General features: G+C 30.1%; 1 pseudogene; it reads right to left on the bottom strand.

Annotated features, from left to right (window-relative positions):
• Nucleotides 1-5,922: 5,922 nt before the first annotated feature.
• On the bottom strand, nucleotides 5,923-6,968 carry LOC145627122 (protein LIGHT-DEPENDENT SHORT HYPOCOTYLS 10 pseudogene; annotated as a pseudogene).
• Nucleotides 6,969-7,244: the final 276 nt, after the last annotated feature.

Raw genomic sequence — 7,244 nt, 5'->3', positions numbered from 1 at the left:
ATGTGTAACTTTGGGGTATTATCTGTAAGATAGTAAAAATTCCATAATAATTAATTGAGGTAGTACAAAAATCTCTTATGAACTTCAGAACTTTGGTGAACTTTTGATCAAGATCAAGGCCAATATAGTTTTACATGTAACCTCATAGGATGTGCTCAATTTATAGTTAGTAGCTTAGTAGACTTCTAATATATTTCCCACATATGTAGTATCGCTGTTAGTTTCTAGGTTGAGACTGACGTATGTGAACAGTCTACCCAAAATAATTTAATTACTTATCACTATAATTAACATAGAATCCTAATATATATATTTACTCGTAGTAATTTTCATCTCGATCAAACGACAATTCCTTCAATCTTTCACTAGTCTGAAATAAAGTCTCTAAATTCTTTCGAGCCTCTTAATGTTTAATTCCATAATATATACTCTGTAGTATGCTATATCCAGACCATATTATTAACCAAATGTTTCTTAATATCTTTTTAGCTAGAATTATCGAATTAATAAATAAACTGATCTATTTGAGCCCGAGCATGCATTTATCAGTTATCTTATCTGATCTGATTTTAAATTAAGTCTTTAGTTAGTATTAGATCAAATTAAATAAGTGAAAGAAAAAATGAGTTCAGATAACATTAGATAAGATAAGTTTAGATCATACCAGATTAGCCAAAATAAGGTGAACTAAATAAGGTCTTATTCAATCTCGTATATACTAGTATATAATCATAATTAAATACCACTTCATTTTTTAACAACTTGGCCATGTATTGCCTTTATAATCTCATTTATCAACTTGATATTTGGCAATGTGAAAGACATGCTAATCATTTAATCATTGAGCAAGAGTAATGTTATACTCATGCATGATAATCTATACTATATACTAAACTAATTACCAGATCGAGTTATCTCTAATGTACACATGTTGCAACCACAATAACAAATTTTCCGTCAAAAACTTATTATTTTTTCCCCTTTTTTTCCTTAAAAATAAACATGATAAAAAAGTCACAGTAATTTATAACAATATTTTAAATGATATATCTAACAAGAGAGTTCTAAGGGTAGACATTAAATAATTTCAAATTTCAAAAAGAATATATATATATATATATATATATATATATATATATATATATATATATATATATATATATATATATATATATATATATATATATATATATATATATAAGTCATTTCATTTAAACTAACTTTATTTTAATTGAATTTATTTATTATTTACAAGCAAGTCTTTTTATTACCTGTGCATTGCACGGGGAAAAAACTAGTACAATAAATAAAATGGCATATATTATAATTCCATTTTTGTACTCTGTAAAAGAATTTTAATTAGGATTTTCAATCTATATCGAAGACGTATTATGTTATCCTCATCTTATTCAAATAATATTCAATAAAAATAATTTAAATTTAGTAGATATATATAAATTCAGCAAAAATAAGGGCCTGTTCTCATTGACTAAACTCAACTAAACTGAACTGAGCTGAACTGAACTGAACTGAACTGAATATTTTATAAGAGAAGGAAATTAGGAGCTGAACTGAACTGAACTGAACTGAACTGAGCTGAATTGAATTTCAACGTAAGAGAACAGGCCCTAAGGTGAAGAGCAGAGAACAACCTAACTAGTTAAATATCTCTATGTGATTATACCATATGGAATTGCGCTATCCATCAACGACCCTTTCTTTTCACCTTATTTTTGCTCATCTGAAATTATTTTTACTGAAACAAAATTATATTTGCAGAACTTAAATTATTTTTACTGAACTTAAATTAATTTTACTGAAATGAAATTATTTTTACTAAACTTAAATTATCTTTACTGATTTTCTGTTATAATTCTTATATGAGAAAAATGAACTTTACTGAACTGAACTTATTTTTACTGAACTGAAATTATTTTTAATGAATTGAACATAATTTTTACTGAATTGAAATTATATTTACTTAATATTATTTTTTTAAGGTGAAAAAGACCAGGGCGAAACTCATAACCTAGTCATTTTAGACAAGTCATTTATGCCCGACATTTTTTTGACATGACATTCATGCCCAACTAAATGACTGTAAATAAGGACACTAGATGATTTATGGTTTCTATTAAGTTAATAATAGGGTTTCAATCATCTAATCACACACTTGACAATAATTCGGCTCAAATTATGTATGTTGGACATTTAATTTAATTCTACACCACTACTAATCTACTATATATAAGAAACAAAATTCATAAAACGCAACTAATGGTATTAATTATAATGTGATTTAATATCACTTCTAATTATCACACAATTAAAGCCATTTTCTTATATATTTTGAATAATATATTCTCAATATGATTTTAAAACTTGAACTTCCGTCATTGTGGTAGCGGTGTAATCAATGGATTAATGATACCATATTAAATTTGCAAACCTTTAACAAATAGTTGATCCTCTCCGCACCTCTACAAGACTACAACTAATAAGAAAATGTCCTAGCTTAGTCATTCTTCTCATGTACTTAAGGATCTTCTTAGTTACATTCTAGTGTGAATTACTTGGAGCGTAGTTGATTGAAATTAAATCTGCTACACATACTTGAAGAATATAATACATCTAGCTAGACGAGCTATTATAGATTATGCATGGCATTAATAAGTGATTCAATTGCACATTAGGTTTATCTTTCATTCATTCGCCTAATTTAATCTCATCAACTCTTAAGCGGAGTTTTTATTTGAGTTGTCATATATAATAATATAAGCCCAAAAGAATAATGAAAGATCCGTGACACTTGTTATTAATAATGTTCTCCGTGGAGTTAGTCATGATCAAAATCTTAGCTTAAATATTCAACTCCATGATCAAATCTAAGATAATTCTCTGCTTCATTTTAAAATTTTTAAATACTATTTGTCAAATGAAATAAATTTAAACCAAAAATTATATCAAAGAAAAAAATATATATTGAATAGAGCTTTTTTGGTGCAGTGTGGCCTGCTGTCAAGTCAGTAAAAATAACGGATTACGTGCATATAACAGGGTTACTATTCACTCACATAATGGGGTTACTGGTTTTGTCAGGGTTACTTGTATGTTTTTTCAGGGGTTACTTGTATTTTTTTTTCTGGGGTTACTTGTATTTTTTTTTTTCCTGGGGTTACTTGTATGGATTACTTATTTAGGGGTTACTTGTATTTTTTTTTCAGGGGTTACTTGTATGGATTACTTATTCATGGGTTACTTGTATTTTTTTTTTTTCAGGAGTTACTTGTATGGGTTACTTATTCAGGGGTTACTTGTATTTTTTTTTTCAGGGGTTACTTGTATTTTTTTTTTCAGGGGTTGTTTGTATTTAATTTTCAGGGGTTACTTGTATGAATTACTTATTCAGGGGTTACCTGTATTTTTTTCAGGGGTTAGTTGTATTTTTTTTTTAAGATTTACTTGTATTTTTTTTAAAGGGGTTACTTGTATTTTTTTTTTCCAGGGGTTACTTGTATGGGTTAATTCAAGGGTTACTTATATGAGTTACTTATACAAGGGTTATTACTTGTATGAGTTACTTATTCAGGAGTTACTTATATGAGTTACTTCAAGGTTACTTGTATGAATTACTTATTCAATGGTTACTTGTTGCTTATTCAAGGGTTGCTTGTAAGCCCCATACCGCAAACCAGTAATACCCTACAAGTAACCCTTGAGCAAAACTAGTAACACCCTACAAGTAACCCTTGACCAAAACCAATAACACTCTTACCAAACCAATAACACCCATCGATTTCACTACTTCAAATGTTGTTGATGATCTTAAGGATAATTAATCACAATTTTTCACAGCAATTTGACACCCAATTTCTACAATTTCGGACTTCAATTACAGCAATTTGGCAAAGAGGGGAGAGAAAATGAGTGGAGTAGAGATATGGTTGTTGGTGATGTGTGGTTTGGCTTGAAGAAGAAGCTAAGAAAAGAGGAGAGAGAAAATGGGTGGAGTTGAGATATAATTGTTGATGATGTATGATTTGACTTGGAGAAGAAGATAAGAAAAGAAGAGAGAGAAGAGTTTGATGATTTAAAAAAAATAATAATAATAAAATTGTGGTTGGCCACACGGTGTGGCTAGCCAATACAAAAATTTGTGTATATTAAAACCATTTTTTAATTAGGATATTGCTAACGGGCGCCCCGGGGCGTTAGATAAGGAGTAATTATATTGGTTGAAATGGTATTAAGTTAGGAATGCATGATAAAATCACGCGTCGTTCGGTGTAATTAAGGTTAATTTTACTCTAATATTTGCACTTTAATTCTCTTATTTAACGCCCCGGGGGCGCTCATTAGCTTTTGCCTTTCAATTAACCCAAAAAAATTTCCTCCCACATTTTTTATGCACCACCGCATGCTACGCTACACCCGCCACCTGCAAAACCACATCTGATCCCTATTGTGTGCCGCCCTTCCATCAACCATCACCAAACTTTGAGTATATAAGTTTTCAGGTTGTATCTCATGTTATATAGCTTAATTATATTTCAGATTTTATGTGTTATGTAAAAAGTATTGAGCCGCTAAGATTTTTGGTGTTATGTGTCACGCATATTAACCTTTCTTTAATTATTTTACATAAGTAACATTATTATTTGGTGCATAGTAAAGTTATATCGATCTCTTAGGCTTATATCATATTTAAAAAATTAAATTTTGAAACATCAATTAGTTTAAAAAACTAATAAGTTGATAGCTTGATGCATAAAAAATATATAATCTATATAATAAGATTCACCTCACCTTTCAAAACTTTTCAAACAATTAGAGAGGCAATGCAAGACTCTTTGCTCAAATCTAAACTTTAAATTTCTTGTAAAACAAAGAAGGAAAAAAAAACATGTTAATTGATGAATAGAAAGAGGAAATAAAATGGAAAAAAGAAGCAAGGACAAACTATATAGAAATGGAGTGGAAATAGGTGATGTTAGAAACCAAATTAACCTGTCTATGGACCCTCAAACAAACGCCCCATCATCATAGATATTAGGTCCCATATAAATAAATAAAATCATATATTACATATATATTCTATGATGTGATCATCATATCATGTCACACATAATAATAATATATAAATGGACAAAACCATGGCAGGCATAAGTTGGTGCAGAATCCTTAAAGCAACCATTAATTGGCTATAAAAAGTAAAATGTGAACATATTGGAATTTGGAAAATCCCCCTAAATTTTAAAAATAAAATTTTTAAAAAATAAAATAAAAAAAAAAAACTTTCATTTCATGTCCTCCAATAATTGGTGTGAATATGTAAAAATAGTAAAAAATTTAACTGTTAAAATGTATGTTTAAGGAAGAACCACAGTATTAATTTAATAATGTACAGTAGTTTAAAAAAAATTAACTTTTTGTCTTTAGTAGTAAAAAGTAAGCAACCCATTGCCCAAAAAAGCTAGGGTTTTTGCATCGCTCTCACCTAGTCATCACCTGGATAAGCTAGGGTTTAGCTTCAATTTCATTCATGGTGCTAATTTTAATTAAAAAATTTGTACATATATACCCAATTAATCAACTAGAATTGAGTTTCTAACATGGCATCTTAATATATAATTTATTTTTTGAAAGAAAGGTTAGTGTACTCATTCAAAAATGAGTCAAACCATTAACCATATTTACATATAAAAAATTCTAAACAAGATTGATCTAATAAATTTTTTTTATATACTTATAATATTAAATGATTATATGTGTACAAATGATTGTATTATGTATTACTTTAAATTTTTTCATGTTAATTTGATCTGTAGTGAAACAGAGTAGCAAATTGAACAATCAATTTGTTATCACACATAATTAATCAGATTGTCGACTCTGAGAGAAAGTAAAGCCAATTTCCTGTAGTGTATATATTACTAGCAAGATATAATAACATGTACTATATGTAACAATCAAAACAAAAAAATTCCTCAAAATGTATGGAAATAAACAAATTAAAAACATGAACCTAAGGAAATTAAAGATGGGAAATTACCTATAAATATATAATATAGTCTTATAGATCAAAAGACTAATTATATTATGACTTCATATTATATAGAATATGATCATTGATTGATCAAGAAGGAGATTGCATGGGAAATCGTGAACTTCCAGCACTAGTATTACTACTACTAGCAACAAGAACAGCAGCTGCTGCAGCAGCTTTCAATTGGCTTCTCTTCTTCTTCTTTTTCTTGTAAGGAACTCCTCTAGCCTTAGCTTGAGTATCCCTCACTTCCCTTAAGTACATCCTTATCACGCCGCTAGCGAACGGGTTGGTTTCGGGTGGACCTCCGTTCTCCTCGTAGGCGGCTCGTAACCGTCCGATGAGGGCATCAAGGCTACCCCAAGCTTGCCTAAGGGGGCAAGTGCATGGGCCTGGGGGCTCAGGTTGGCCAAAGAAAACACATCCTTGAATGTGTACCTTAGTTTTACCAAATTGGTCAAGGTACCTTAAGAAGTCTAGCACGTTATTTGGGGTGCACTGTGACATGACATTAACTGGGGGCCTTTGATTCTTCAAGTATTGGCAAAACGTGTTCCAATCGCGTCGTTTTTGGGACTCATACCGGCTTAGTGGAGCCGGTGACTGTCTGTTCTGATTCTGGTTCTGGTTCTGGTTGTGATGCTGGTGTTGGTGTTGGTTATTGTGATCCTCATCATCAATCATCAAGGACCGGGATCCGGCTCCCACCGACAACGTTCCTTGATGATGATTTACTAAATCTTTACCCTTCATGTTGCTTGATGACATGATTAAGAATTTTCACCTTTGTTCACCTTTGGTTACTATTTTGGTACAACTATATAAGAGAGTAGTAAGTAAGAAGAATTTTGAAGAAGCTAAGTGAAAAATGAGAAGAAGGAAGAAAATAAAAGAGAGAAAACAAAAAAAAAAAAAAAAGGAAAGAGATTAATTTAAATAATTATGGTGAGAAAGATATATGCAAATAAATGGGGCCAATAAAAAGTAGGTTTTGGACCCTCTTTTTCTACCCCTTCACATTATTTTCTTGCTTTCAAGTGTACGATTAGGCTTAAATGGTGCTTTTCTTTTTCTTGAATGTTTATCATTATGTTTTTCCACAGCCAAAGCAATCATTCAAGAATATTATTAGCACTATTTGAGCTATAATCTTAAACCTAGGCATACAATTAGGGTGATTAATTACATAGTAATTTTA

Source organism: Chenopodium album, chromosome 4 (assembly GCF_948465745.1).
Source record: "Chenopodium album chromosome 4, dcCheAlbu1.1, whole genome shotgun sequence".
Classification (NCBI taxonomy): Eukaryota; Viridiplantae; Streptophyta; class Magnoliopsida; order Caryophyllales; family Amaranthaceae; genus Chenopodium; species Chenopodium album.
The sequence above is the reverse complement of the archived record's forward strand: the minus strand, read 5'-3'. Positions and strand labels throughout refer to the sequence as shown.